This window comes from Ceratotherium simum, chromosome 1 (genome assembly GCF_057802395.1).
Source record: "Ceratotherium simum simum isolate JZ-2026a chromosome 1, ASM5780239v1, whole genome shotgun sequence".
In the NCBI taxonomy this organism is placed as follows: Eukaryota; Metazoa; Chordata; class Mammalia; order Perissodactyla; family Rhinocerotidae; genus Ceratotherium; species Ceratotherium simum.
In genome coordinates, this window is record NC_141900.1 from 18,371,066 (window position 1) to 18,387,174 (window position 16,109).

The following is a 16,109-nucleotide window of genomic DNA, read 5'->3' on the forward strand; positions in this document are numbered from 1 at the left end:
AATATATGTATAAGCACTTCTGTTTATTGAGTAGATGCTAACAGTAATACTATTTATAGACTAATTTCTGATTAGATTATTATAATGTCTTATAGAATCTTCACTGAAGATGGTAGGATCCATTCAGTTGTTAATTTTTCCTATAAAGCACATTGCTGTAATTCATTTTCCATATTCTGAAATCTCCCTTTTGTCATCCACCAATCTGCAGGCCTCATGGGCCATAAGAATTCCTTTCATGCATAGAAATCCCTGACTCTACATTTTATTCATTCATTTTGATAAGTTTTTGATAATGATTAATAGAATAACTAGTCGTTCTATTTATCATTAAATCTTAACACCTAGTACTCCAAAGAAAAAAATTCTCTTAAGTTTCCAGCATCATGGTATAGTTTCTTTTGTAGTTCATAATTTTAAATATTTTATGTATTGTGTTGGGGATCTCTGAAACCACCCCCAAGTTTGGTGATTCATAACCCTCAGTATATTATCATGCTCATGGCTATGATTTATTATAGCGAAAGTATATGAAGGAAAATGAGCAAAAGGAAAAGGTGCATAGGGTGAAGTCCAGAGGAAACTGGGTACAAAGTTTCAAGAGTCCTTTCCCACTGGAGTTAGACAGAATACCCTTAATTCCTCTGTCACTAAGTTGTGACAGCATGTGTGAAATGTCATCTTCCAGGAAAGCTCATCTTGAGCCTAGAAGTCCACAGTTTTCATCAGGGGTCTGTTACTGGTTGGCACACACCAAAATTCAAGACTCCCCAAAGAAAAGCAAGTGTTCAGCATAAAGCACATTATTTGTTCAAACAGTTTAGATACAGTGAGCCCTCTTACCAATTAGAGAATCATGAGGACTCTCTGAAAATCCAAGTCCCAGATGCCAGCCGAGACCAGCCTTGCAAGCAGGTCTTGCTAACTATAGCAGTCTCAGACCTCCACATACACTTATCTTAGTATATACCTATTTAGATTACCCTGCTTCATATTTGGCTTTTAGTTGGGGAAAGAAACAGTAAGACGCTTGTGTCAGTTTGTGTAATTGCTAATTTTTTGCGTTTACTAGTAGATGGGATAACTAATATCAGGTCATCATTTTTACAGGCAAACAGCTGCACATGTAGTGTTATGTTGTAATTCATTTCTTCTTCTGATTTTGGTTATCTTTCTAGCCAAATTAGTTAATTTAGTCTGTATATGGAGTGGCTTGATTTCAAGCTTTTACTGTCTAAACCTTTGTATATGTTTTTATTCTCTTTTAATAGTTTAATTAATATTCTACTAACAACATAAGAACAATGATAGGGAAATCACTACGTTCAAGAGAGTCAAAAGAAAAGATTAACAGTAAAAAAAGACTAGTGCCATTTAAAGAGGCTTATGTTTATGATATTATTGCATTGGGCAAAGTGTCTACATAAAAACTCACATATCAATTCTTGGCAACAATCAGTTATTACAGTCAATGAACACTGGTAACTTTTGTGGGCTAGGTTTTTGATGCATGTGAATTATTACCAATTAAAAAGAATTATTAGGAATAGGGATATATGCTTTCATTTTATTCACCCTTTGTTTACTTACAAAGTTTCTTATTTAATTAAAACCAATCAAGATTGCTTTTTCAAACACTCCTGTTAAGCTATTTAAGAATGTAGTGACAGGGGCTGGCTCGGTGGTGTAGCGGTTATGTTCACGCTCTCTGCTTCGGTGGCCCAGGGTTCACAGGTTCGGATCCCAGGTGCAGACCGGTGCACCGCTTGTCAAGCCATACTGTGGTAATGTCCCATATAAAGTAGAGGAAGATGGGCGCAGATATTGGCCCAGGGCCAATCTTCCTCAGCAAAAAGAGGAGGACTGGCAATGGTTGTTAGCTCATGGCTAATATTCCTCACAACAACAACAACAAAAAAAGAATGTAGTCATACACAACACACACATACATATTTACATTTATATATAAATTTTAATGTAAATTTCCAGTTTAGTTGATATTTTTTTATGGTAATATTTACGAAAAAAAATTTAATCCCTCTTAGAGTTCAGTATATTTACCTATATTCAGAAAAGATCAGTCTTTTGTGAAAAAGTCCAAAATAACTTTTGACCCTACATACTTGGGAATTCCAGGACAAGAGAAAAGTAAAAGTAATCAAAATATCTGTCGTATATTGCAAAGATAGTGCATAAATTTTACTATGTTTACTGTAATTTCTTTAGTCTTCTTTTTTTTTTCTTTTTTTGCTAAGGAAAATTCGCCCTGAGCTAACATCTGTTGCCAGTCTTCGCCTTTTTGCTTGTGGAAGATTGTCCCTGAACTAACATCTGTGCCAGTCTTCCTCTATTTCATATGTGGGTCACCACCACAGCATGGCCGCTGTCGAGTGGTGTAGGTCTGCGTCCAGGAACTGAACCCAGGCTGCTGAAGCATAACACACCAAACTTAACCACTAGGCCATGGGGCTTGCCCCTAAATAGTCTTTTTGTCTATTGTAAAGCTATGAACAAATATTTTTGCTAATTATATAACTACTCTGTAAGAACATTACCTAGATAAAATAATTATCAATGCTGATAGAATCTTTGTAAAAAGTGTAGGATTTTTAGAATGATTTGAGGCCCTAAATAATGCCCCTTAAAAATTTTCAGAAGGTTTTAAACTTGCATAGATGATAATATATATCTGGTGTCTTGGGTCATTGAAGAGCAATATCTGGATCAAGATCTCTAAATAATTTTGTAATCTCTTTTTGGGGAAACAGTTATGAAAGGAATGTTCTTACATGACCAGTTTTTGCAGCTTCTAGATTACTAAAAAGGATATATTTCATTATTGAAATTTCTTTCTAATTTAGTGGTTTAGTCTTTTAAACTTGTGCATATATTATTTAAAAATCAAAACAGTGTAAATAATTCAAGATGGAACAATATTAGAATTATGCCATATGCTTTCTATAATATCTCTAAAAATATCTTTCTACAATTAATTTCTATAATTAGAAATTAATGCTGTTTTTCCCTAGAGAGATGATTTCTAGCAAATATCTTTTTCAAAGAGGAATCTAACTAGAACATATTTTTTTAAATTTATGCATTAAATTTTATAAGCAGTAGTCCATATTTTGAAATTCACTGAAAGCTAAATTAATAGATACTTTGTTTTATAATATGGAATATAAACAAGGTTACACTATTATGATCGTCTCAATAGATGCAGAGAAAGCATTTGGCAATACTCAACATCCATTTATGATAAAAACTCTCAATAAAATGGGTATAGAAGGAAAGTACCTCAACATAATAAAAGCCATATATGACAAACCCACAACCACCATCATACACCATGGTAAAAAACTGAAAGTTGTTTTTCTAAGAACAGGAACAAAACAAGGATGCCCACTTTCACCACTCTTATTCAACATAGTATTAGAAGTCCTAGTCAGAGCAATTAGGCAAGAAAAGGAAATAAAACGTATCCAAATTGGAAAGGAAGAAGTAAAACTGTCACTATTTGAAGATAACATGATTCCATATATAGAAAATCCTAAAGAATCCACCAAAAAACTATCAGAAATAATTAACAAATACAATAAAGTTGCAGGGTACAAAATCAAGATATAAAAATCAGTTGTGTTTCTGTACACTAGCAACGAACTAGCAAAAAAGAGAAATCAAGATGACAATCCCATTTACAATGGCAACTAAAAGAATAAAATACCTAGGAATAAATTTAACCAAGGATTTGAAACACCTGTATACTGAAAACTGTAAGACGTTGTTGAACAGAACTGAAGACATAAAGAAATGGAAAGATATTCTCTGTTCGTGGCTTGAAAGAATTAACATAGGTAAAATGTCCATATTACCTAAAGCAATCTACAGATTCAGTGCAATCCCAATCAGAATTCCAACAACATTTTTCATGGAAGTAGAACAAAGAATCCTAAAATTTATATGGAATAGCCAAAGACCTCAAATAGCCAAAGCAATCCTGAGAAAAAAGAACAAAGCTGGAGGTATCAACACTCCCTGAATTCAAAATATACTACAAAGCTATAATAATCAAAACAGCATGGTACTGGCAGAAAAACAGACAGACAGATCAATGGAATACAATTGAGAGCCCAAAATTAAGCCCACACAGCCATGGACAGCTGATTTTTGACCCAGCAGCTAAGAACATACAGTGGAGAAAGGAAAATCTCTTCAATAAATGGTGTTGGGGAAACTGGACAGCCACATGCAAAAGAATGAAAGTAGACCATTATCTTACACCATACACAAAAATTAACTCAAAATAGATTCAAGACTTGAATGTAAGACCTGAAACCATAAAACTCCCAGAAGAAAACACAGGCAGTATGCTCTGTGACATGAGTGTTAGCAATATCTTTTTTGAATATCATGTCTCCTCAGGCAAGGGAAACAAAAAATAAATAAATGGGACTACATCAAACTAAAAAGCTTCTGCACAGCAACGGAAACCATCAGCAAAACAAAAAGACAACCTACCACTTTTGAGAATATATTTGCAAATTGTATATCTGATAAGGAGTTAATATCCAAAATATATAAAGAACTCCTACAACTCAATAACAAAAAAATGAACAACCTGATCAAAAAATGGACAGTGGATATGAGCAGACATTTTTCCAAAGAATATTACAGGTGGCCAACAGTCACATGAAAAGGCGTTCAACATCACTAATTATTAGGGAAATGAAAATCAAAACTACAATGAGATCTATCACCTCATACCTGTCATAATGGTATTGTTAAAAAGACAAGAAATAACAAGTGTTGGAGAGGACATGGAGAAAAAGGAACCCTTGTACACTGCTGGTGGGAATGTAAATTGATGCAGCCAGTATGGAAAGCAGTATGGAAGATCCTCAAAAAATTAAAAATAGGAACACCATATGATCCGGCTATTCCACTTCTGAGTATTTATCCAAAGAACACAAAAACAGTAATTTGAAAAGATATATGCACCCCAATGTTCATTGCAGCATTATTCACAATAGCCAAGACTTGGAAGCAACCTAAGGTGCCCATCAATGGATGAGTGGACAAAGATGTGGTGTATATATACAATAGAATACTACTCAGCCATAAAAAAACATGAAATCTTGCCGTTTGGGACAGCGCTGGTACACCTTGAGGATATTATGCTGAGCGAAATAAGTCAGATGGAGAAAGACCATTACTGTGTGACTTCACTCATGTGTGGAAGATAAACACATAGATAGGGAGAACGATTGATGATTACCCAAGGGGAAGGGGGTGGGAGGAAGGTGAAAGGGGTGAAGGGGGCACATGTGTACGTTGATGGATGGCAACTAGACTTTGGGTGGTTAACACGATGCAGTCTATGCAGAAGTTGAAATATGATGTACAGCTGAAATTTTTGCAATGTTATAAACCAATGTAACCTCAATAAAAAAACTTTTAATGTTGAGCTGGGAGAAAATTTTGCAATTGTGATAGTAAATAAAATGCTAATATGTTCATTATAAAGAATGCTTACCAATCAATATGAAGGAAACCTAACAGCAAAATAGGCAAAGGATCTGAATAACTGTCTCCTAAAAGAGAAACCCAAATGACTTAAAAAAAAAAAATTGTACTATTAATGTCATTTCAGTAGGAAAATTAAGAATCCTTTTCCCTGGTTTCTTTGTTTTTAAACCATTGGATTCTAATGCTTCTATAATTAAGTATAAACTGATGGAATTTACATATTTGATTTCTTCTTGCCAACTTGTTTCATTTCTACAAAAAACATTTATTTTGCATTTTCTTTTGTTAAGTAATTTTTGTAATTATTATCCCTTTTTAGTTCAATACATACAGATTTTTAAAAAATTAATGGTCTTTATTTTTTACAGTAGCTTTAGATTTAAAAAAATGAGCATAAAGTACATCTGTTACTTATGTTATCATAACATCTATTTTGCATTATGCAAAACCCATGGAACTGTACAACACAATGAGCTAACCCTAATGTAAACTATAGATTTTAGTTAATAATAATGTATCAGTAGTGGTTCATCAATTGTAACAAATTCACCAAATCAATGCAAGATGCATAATGTCATGTATCCACCATTATATCATACAAAATAATTTCAGCAATTTCACTTCCCTAAAAATACCCTATGCTCTCCCTATTCATTTTTCTCCCACTTTTCTCTCCAACCCCTGGCAACCACTGAGCTTTTTACTGTCTTTATAGTTTTGCCTTTTTCAGAATGTCATATAATTTGAATCATACAGTAGACAGCCTTTTCAGACTGGTTTCTTTCACTTAGTAATATACATTTAAGGTTCTTTCATGTGTTTTTGTGGCTTGATAGCTCATTTCTTTTTATCACTGAGTAATATTTCCTTGTATGGATATACCTCATTTGTTTATCCATTCTCCTATTGAAGGATATCTTGTTGCTTCCGTTTTTGGCAGTTAAGAATGAAACTGCTATAAATATTTATATGCAGGTTTTTGTGTGGACATAAATTTTCAACTCATTTAGACTATGTTTAGCTTTGTAAGAAACTGCCAAAGTGTCTTCCAGCATGGCTATATCATTTTGCATTCCCAGTAGCAAAGAAACAGAGTTCCTGTTGCTCCACATCCTTGCTAGCATTTGATATTGTCAATGCTTTGGATTTTAGCTTTTTTTTTAATAATTTTATTTATTTTTCCCCCAAAGCGCCAGTAGATGGTTGTACATCATAGCTGCACATCCTTCCAGCCAGTGCATGTGGGACGGGGCCTCAGCATGGCCGGACAAGCAGTGCGTTGGTGTGCACCTGGGATCCGAACCCGGGCCGCCAGCAGCGGAGCGCGCGCGCTTCACCGCTAAGCCACGGGGCCGGCCTGGATTTTAGCTATTCTAATAGGTGTGTAATGAGATCTCATTGTTTTCATTTGTATTTCCCTATAGATTTTTTAAAAATTATATTTATGGAAAAAATCTTCATTAGTTAAGATTCTAAGACTTTATCCATAGGAAAATGAACTGCCTTGCCATGTTCATTATTTAATAATATTTATCTGTTATAGTCAACCTATTTGCTTAAAATATTCTTTTTTTTTTTTTAATTTTATTTATTTACTTTTTCCCCCAAAGCCCCAGTAGATAGTTGTACGTCATAGTTGCACATCCCTCTAGTTGCTGTATGTGGGACTCAGCCTCAGCATGGCCAGAGAAGCAGTGCGTCGGTGCGCGCCCGGGATCCGAACCCGGGCCGCCAGCAGCGGAGCGCGCTCACTTAACCACTAAGCCACGGGGCCGGCCCGTGCTTAAAATATTCTAAAGTAATTTTTATGAGATTAAGAATACTTTTTTAGCATTTTGAAAGCCAAGTCTTAAAGATCTCCCTTCTGAACACCTATTCAACTACTGTCAAAGACAGGATAGTACAGTGATTAAGAACTGGGCCTTGGGCCTTGATATTAGGAAGAATTAAGCTTTTCTCCATCATGTACAACCTTGGGTAGGTCCTGTAATCTTTCAGAATGTCAAATGTCCAATGGGGATGGTATTACTACCTATAGAATTGGAGTATTCTGAGGAAAAATGAGATAATGTAGACTTAATTCAGAGATTGGCTCAATAATTCGCTATCATAATTATTATTTTAATCTTTTTTTTAAACCTTTAAACCTTAATTTGGGGGTCGTAAACTTACCACGTGCTAGGTAATAACACTGCCATGTAAGAAAGTCAGTTTTGTTTAACAGTTCTTATAACGTGATATGGATGTACATTAATTCATACAGGATATCAGAATATAATTTAAATAAGACAATATCAAGGATTTACTATGAATCACGATTGTATGTCTCACTTTACTAAAGAATCATGTGTTTATGGTTTCACATTTGGTAATTTTGTAGCCATCAAAACAATGAGAATGATTTTCCTTAGTTCTGTTCTGTGAGGTCTTGTGAGAATTGTTAAATCATTTATACTCTTTTGTTAGGCAAAAAAAAAAAGGGATTTACTTACTTTCAGGTTTTTTTAGTTTTGCCAAATCTACCTTGGTGTTTGCTAAGAAATTCAATTCCAGATGCTAGAGAGAACTGTACATAGTAGTATTCAGAGTTTAATCTTAGGGACCTTCCAGAGGAGAAAAAAAAATCCCACATGATGACAGTTTCTGTAATACTTTATTAGTTCAGAAGGTTTTGCAGTAGATGTCCATCATGTTATAAAGAATACATCAAAGTGTAAAGAGGGCATAAATGGGTTAAGTATAAAATAAAACGGGACCAGTTATATCAGGTGTAACAAATCTCAGGAATATAGTTTAAATGTAGAGCCTTTTGAAAGATTTTCCTTAATTAAGATAGCGAATTCTGCTTCTGCTTAATTTAATAGATGTCCTGGCTAACTTGTAAAATTAGCCTGTTAGTTTCAGATCATACTGTAATTTGAAAAGACACATTCACACCTATCAATCATATTAATTATTTAGGGCGTTTTAAATGTGGAATATACTTTTTTCCCCTTTTGATATTGTATTTTCTATAGTTTATGTGAATGGATAAATCATTTATTTTAAATTAGATTTTTAGATTGTTTATTAGTTATCAAAAGTTCTATTTTGGTATCTTTTAAAACCAGTTAAGAGTTCTAGTGTTGCTATATAACCATCAATACCATATATAACACTTTGTTTGTAGTGTAGCAAATTATTGACAAATTATTTAGGATCCACACACTAGAAAACAGGTTGTAGATTCTCATCTGCAGAATTAAGCCATTTTACCTCTGTGGGGGAGTATAGATATGATGATACTTTCATTTTCTAAGCCAGCAATTTTTATCATAGAACAGAATCTTGTAATGTGTGTGTAGGATGTATTAGGCTAAATTTGGAATGTGTTCAGCATTTTGAGCAGCTATGGTACCAATGAGAATTTTAACTGTGAAAAAGAATGTGTTTTCATTTGCCCTTTTAGACATATCACATGACTTGATAATAGCATTAAAGACTCAGAAAAATTTTAGAACACCCAAATATGAAATATTTTTAATGTAATGAGAAAAATGTTTAACTCATTTATCTGTCGCATCTCAATTTGATTAAAAAATCAAGTAGCCATAAGCAAGTTAAATTTCTAAGTCTGATAATATCAATGAATATTCTTATTTATAAAGGTTAGAAGATTTCTGCTTTTACTACTGTAGGGACCAGATATTTTTAAAGGCCCTGTCACTACAGTACAAATAGATTCTAGATAAATTGGAAAAGCATAATTTTTAATGCACTGTTGGGCCTGCGAAAAGTAAGAGAATCTGTGAGGGGCATATATACATATGCATATATATAAGCAGATAAAATCGTTGAAACTGTGGTAGAGATGTGTGAGCTATAAGTCATTGTGAAAGCTAGAGTTGCCCCACGGTCAAATGTTTGTGTCAATGATTGGATCAGTCCACTAGACTCTGGGGCTCTAACATGATGGAAGAATGAACCTGACAATTGCATTAGGCTGAGATGTAATGATAGTGGCTAACATGGTCCTCCTTTGGTAACAGTACCTCACTCCCACAAGAAACAAATGCAGATCTTCAGTAGAGGAAAGCATTTATAGTTTTAGCCATCAGAATTCTCCATATATTAAGGTCAGCCAAATAGGAGCTCACAGTAAAAAATCACCAATCCTATAAATAAACTAGAAGCTATGATTGAGAGTCACACGAAAAATAAAGATAATGCAAAATAGATTTTAGATTCCTAAAGAACTTCTACAGGACACTATGGATTTCAGATATTAGAATTATCTGTTAAAGAATCTAAAATATCTGTATATGATATATTTTAAAAATAAAGAATGGAATAAAAGGTGAGAAACAAATGACTGTTAAAATATGACCAGATAGATCTAAAAGAGAACCAAATAGACCATTTAGAAATTAAAAATAAAATCATTGAAATAAAAAATTCAGCAGATAGGTTAAGCAGATATTACATAAAGCCAAAGAATGGCTTAGCAGCCTGGCAGATAGAATTGATAAAATTATCCGGAATGCAGCATAAAGACAACAGTATGGAAAATATGAGAGGTTAAAAATTATTCAATTAAAAATTGAGTGAGGTTTTAGTATAAGGCTAATTGGAAAAGCAAAGCTAGCAAACTGAAAAAGAAAAACCATTTGATCATCTCAGTACATGTAGGAAAGGTATTTGACAGAATCCAACATCCATTCCTGGTAAGAACTGTCAGCAAACTAGGAATAGAAGTGAGCTTTCTCAACCTGATAAAAGGCATTTAGGAACAATGAACAGGTGAAATCATATATAATGATGAAGACTGAATGTTTTCCCCCTCATATTAGGGAGAAGACAAGGATTTCTCTCTGCTGTCACTATTCCTATTTAACATTATTCTAGCTGGTACAATGAGCAAGAAAAAGAGATAAAAGACTTGCAGTTTGGAAAGGAAGAAGTAAAATGGTCTTTGTGTACAGATGATGAGATCATCTATGAAAAAAATTTGGTGGAATCTACAAAAAAACTACCAGAACTAATAAGTGGTTTTTTTTTTTTTACAAGATTATAGAATATGAGCTCAATATTCAAAAATCAGTTATACTTCTGTATATTAGCAATGTACAATCGAGAATTGAAATTTAATAATTCCATATACAGTAAACTCAAAGAATAGGAAATACTTAGGAGTAAATCTATCAAAAGATGAAAAACATCTGTACATTGAAAACTGTAAATACTGCTTAGAGAAATTAAAGAAGACCTAAATAAATGGAGAGAGAGACGTTATTTATGAGTTGATAGATTCACTATTGTTAAGATGTCCATTCTTCCCAAATTGATCTATAATCCCAATGAGTGTCTTGGAGAAATTGACAAGCTGGTTCTAAAATTCAAATAGAAATACAAAGGACCTGGGATACCTGAAACAACTTTGAAAAAGAAAAGCAAAATTGGAGGGCTAACAATACCTGATTTCAAGACTTAATGTGAAACTGCAGCATTGAAGAAAGTGTGGAGTTGGCATAAAGGTAGAGACATAGATCATTGATACAGAATAGAGAGTCCAAAAATATACTCCCACATATATGGAAAACTGATTTTCAAAAAGAGTTGCAAAAGCAATTGAGTGGTGACAAAATAGGCTTTTTTTTTTTTTTGAAGTGCATCACTGCATTTATTGTAAGATTGTCATCAAAGATTTTGCCCATTATCTCACACACTATCGTCGTCTTTTTTGTGTGTGTGTGAAATTTTTGTTGTACATTATTGTTTATCAGTCACCATATAAGTGCATCCCTCCACCCTTTGTGCCCACCCCCCACCCCCCTAGCCCCTGGTAACCACCAAACAGTTCTATCTGTCCATGTGTTGGTTTATCTTCCACATATGAGTGAAATCATGCAGTGGTTGTCTTTCTCTTTCTGGCTTATTTTGCTTAACATAATACCCTCCAGATCCATCCATGTTGTTGCATGGGACGATTTTGTCTTTTTTTATGGCTGAGTAGTATTCCATGGTATATATATATACCACATCTTCTTTATCCAATCATCAGTCAAGGGACACTTGGGTTGCTTCCATGTCTTGGCTATAGTGAATAATGCTGCGATGAACATAGGGGTGCATAAGCCTCTTTGGATTGTTGATTTCAGGTTCGTTGGGTAGATATCCAGTAGTGGGATAGCTGGATCATAAGGTATTTCTATTTTTAATTTTTTGAGGAATCTCCATACTGTTTTCCATAGAGGCTGTACCAGTTTGCATTCCCACCAGCAGTGGATTAGGGTTCCCATTTCTCCACAGCCTCTGCAGCATTTGTTGTTTTTTGTCTTGGTGATTATAGCCATTCCAACGGGCGTAAGATGATATCTTAGTGTGATTTTGATTTGTATTTCCCTGATGATTAGTGATGTTGAGCATCTTTTCATGTGCCTATTGGCCATCTGTATATCTTCTTTGGAGAAGTGTCTGTTCATTTCCTCTGCCCATTTTTTGATTGGGTTGTTTGTTTTTTTTGTTATTCAGTTGTGTGAGTTCTTTATATATTATGGAGATTAATCCCTTGTCAGATAGACGGTTTGCAAATATTTTTTCTCAGCTGGTGGGTTCCTTACAGAATAGGCTTTTTAACAAATACTAGTGCTGGAACATTTGGATAGCCAAATGTAAAACCTAAAATTCTAAAACTTATAGAAGAAAGCAATAAAACTTTGTGATTTTGGGGTAGGCAAGGATTTCTTATATGCAACACCAGAAGTTTGATCCATAACAGAAAAAAATTGATATTTCTGACTTACTCAAAATTAAGAATTTCTGTTCTGAAAAATACTCCATTAACAAAATACTAAGACAAGGAATAGCCTAGGAGAAAATATTTGCAAATCAAATATCTGATAAAGGAGTTAGGTTTAAACAACTCTCAGAACTCAATAAGAAAACAAAAAATCCAGTTTAAAAAATACCAAAGATTTGAATAGACATTTTACAGATAGATGTCAGATAAGCATATATCTAAAATTTAAAAGACCTGACCATATCAGGTTTTGGTGTTATTGAGGATATGGAGCAACTGAAACTCTCATATACTTCTCCCCGCCCCCCCCAAAGCCCCAGTAGATAGTTGTATGTCATAGTTGTACATCCTTCTAGTTGTTGTATGTGGGATGCGGCCTCAGCATGGGCAGACAAGCGGTGTGTCGGTGCACGACTGGGATCCAAACCCGGGCCGCCAGTAGCAGAGCGCGTGCACTTAACCGCTAAGCCATGGGTCCGGCCCCCTGATGGGAAATGTAGAATTGTACAACCACTTTGGAAAGTAGTTTGGCAGTTTCTTAAAAAGTAAAACATACATGTACTATATGACCCAGCAATATACCCCTAGGTGTTACTCCAAGAGAAATGAAAGAATATACAAGGACTTGTATACAAATGTCCATAGCTGTCTTCTTCCTTCTGTATGTGTCTGTGTTCAGATTTCCTCTTCTTATAAGGCCACCTGTCATATTGGATTAGGGTCCACCCTAATGACCCCTTTTTAATTTAGTTACTTTTTTAAAGACCCGATCTCCAAATAAAGTCACATTCTCAGGTATGAGGGGTTAGGACTTCAACATATGAATTTTGTGGGGGCGGGGGGGGACAGCTCAGCCTGTAACAGTGATTTACGATGATGACTGAAAATGGAGAGAAGTGGACTGATTTGAAAATCATTCAGGAGATAAAATTGACAAACCTTAGTGATAGAAGTGGTGAGATGGAGAAGAGAGTATCATGGATGACTACACGGGCTCTGGGTTGACAAGGTTCTGGTAGATAGTAGTGACTTCATTTGAGAGCGTAAACTAAGAAGCACGTTTAAGAAGAAAGATGATGAACTCGGTATTCAGGTGCTGACGTGGTATCCAAGTGAGGATGTCAGTTAGGCAATTTAATATGTGGATCTGGAGTTCAAAAGAGAGGCCTACGATAGAGACATAAATTTGGGAGATATCAGTTTGTAGATGGCAATCGAAGCCATGATAATAGATGAGATTGGCTATAGAGAGAAAAGAAATGTAGCTAGACAGTCCCAAGAAAGTGCACCTTATAAAATTCATATAGAACTCTGTTTTCCAAAGTGGTGTATACATTTTGACATGGAAAAAGATAGTTATAATTTCTACTTATATATTTAAGAAGTCTTGTCCTTGAAACTATTTTTGTATATTTTATATTGTACATATTTTATTAATACAGTAGTATTTGTATATAATTTTTAAACAAATAAGTAAACTTATATTAGAGTGTGTATTAAAAAATATTTTACATTCAGTGAGTTTGGGAAACAATAAAAGAAGAGGCAATGAAGAGTATCCCGAGAGAAGGATGAAACCAAAGAGAATATGGTGAGGGAAGCCAAAGGAACAGGTTAAAGAGAGTATGGTTCATACTAAATCTAATTTGACTGATACTGTATTTAAAATACCAGTACACCATGCATTCTCAACAAGGGCAGTGTTGACTTCAAGATGGAGAAATAGTTCTGTTTTTTGAGGAGGAAAAGGTAGGTGCAAAAAATCATAGATATTACAAAGGTTTGTGGCCTCCAGAGCTCAATCTTACTCTACAAAATCTTATTCCTCAGTATTTAATTTCTCTTGTTAGGGAGAAACTAAGTTAAATTTTACTTAATTAAGTACAGTTATATAATTATATAAGTATAATATGTATTATATATGTCTAATTAGTTATTTATTTTCTCTTTGGAGGGGCGATAATTAAAAGAAAGGTTGGGAAATACTATGGTAAGCTGTATGGAAAGGGTTTTAAACCTCTTTAACATTGTAGTTTAACAGTGATCTCTAGGGGAGAGTGTGGGATAAGGGATTTGAGTTTGAAGAGAAACTTTACGTTTTTACCATATGTATTTCAGTAGTAGTGAATTTTTTATATCAAGAATTGTTTCTTCTGTTTAGAGTTAAGTTAGATTATCTAAATTACTCCTCCAAAAAATTAAAAAGAATAAAGGAAGCATCATATTTAATCCTAACACCCAGAGATAACCTCTGTTAACATATTATTTATAGTTTTCCTGTTTAACTGTGTACATTTTAACGAGTCATATCTATTTTACCTTCACAAAGTATCTGAAATCTACCTACTTTTCACTACCTTCCACTGCCTCCTTAGTCTAAGCTCCCATTTTTTAAAACAAAAAGTAGATTGTGTCATAAATATTGTTCTTTTCTCTTTGAACAATATACATAGAAAAGCCAACATTTTGAATTTAACATTTAAATTCTTTGTATAGGCTTTCTCATTTTGTTCTGTGGTGTTCATCTTGAAGTCCCTACTGAATTTCTGTATCTTCCTTCTTTTGTAATCAGAGACAGCCAAATTTTTCTCCTTGAAGGCTATTTTCCAGTAAAGAAAATTTGTTTTCTTTGCCTTCTGTTTGCTTTGCCAAGATCCCTCTGCTTTGAATCCAGAAGATGATTAAGAGCTAATTTAAAATTCATATCTATTTGGTTTGTTTGGTAAAGTCTGCAGGCTTTCTTATTCACACCATGATCTCTTCACAGAGATCTCTGGCACAGACTTGTTGCTAAATCTTTTATTTCCTCTTCTCTTTTGATCTTAACTTAGCTCCCTCTGACCTCCTTTCATTAAGCACAATGACTTATAAACTCTTTATCTGAACTTAACCTCACCTCCCCTTTTGTCTCAAAGATAGAGGTAGATTGTATCTTCTCTTTTCTCAGACTTATCCCTCTACTTTTGTTTTTTGTTTTACATCTTACCCACTCCTAGGAATTATCTGCTTTTTCCAGTATCAGCCTTTCCCAGCTACTTCCTCTCTCGGGTCTGCCATCTTAAAACCAAAATCAAAACACAACCCTTGATCCTGTATCTCCAGGTATTTCTTCTCTTCATGCCCAGGTTTCAGTAAGTTACATTGTGTCTCTACTTCCTTGTTTCAGTTTTGCCCCAAACCCCTGAAATCAAGCTTCCACTCCACTGAAACAGTTCTTGCTAAAGACATTCTAATGACCCAACTACCAAATCCTTCTGCTCACTTCTTAGACCTTATACTTCACTTTTCTGAGGTAATAACTACTTGTTATTCCTTTCATTCTTCGCAGATACTACATCTCTTCAGAATCCTTCACTGATACCTCCTCCTCTTCCACCTACCTCTTCTTTTAAAATATTTTATTTATAAAATTTTAAACGTATACCAAAGTATAGACAGTGAATTCCCATGTACCCGTTATCCAACTTCGGCAATTACTAACTTATTACCAATCTCGTTTTTTTTTTAAAATAGCTATCTCCGCCCACTCCTCGCTCTCCACTCTGAATTATTTCTTCTACCAACCTTTGAGTAATGTTGTTCCCCTGGGTCCTATCCTCAGCATTCTTTCTTCTCATGCCACAGGCAATCTATGGAAAAGCTCACACATGCTAATGGTTTCTACTACTTCCAAATGCTGATAATACCTAAATCTATTTCTTCAGCTTAGATCTTGTTCTTAAGCAAGAGATTTATATTCACTGTCTTAGATCATCTTCACTTGGATGCCCCCCAGGTTCTAGAAGCATAAGTCTAAATGAGCTAA

General features: G+C 34.4%; 1 protein-coding gene across 2 annotated transcripts in view; it reads left to right on the forward strand.

Annotated features, from left to right (window-relative positions):
• Positions 1-16,109, forward strand: part of COG5 (component of oligomeric golgi complex 5) — a 373,883-nt gene that overhangs the window by 217,973 nt on the left and 139,801 nt on the right. The window lies entirely within an intron of this gene.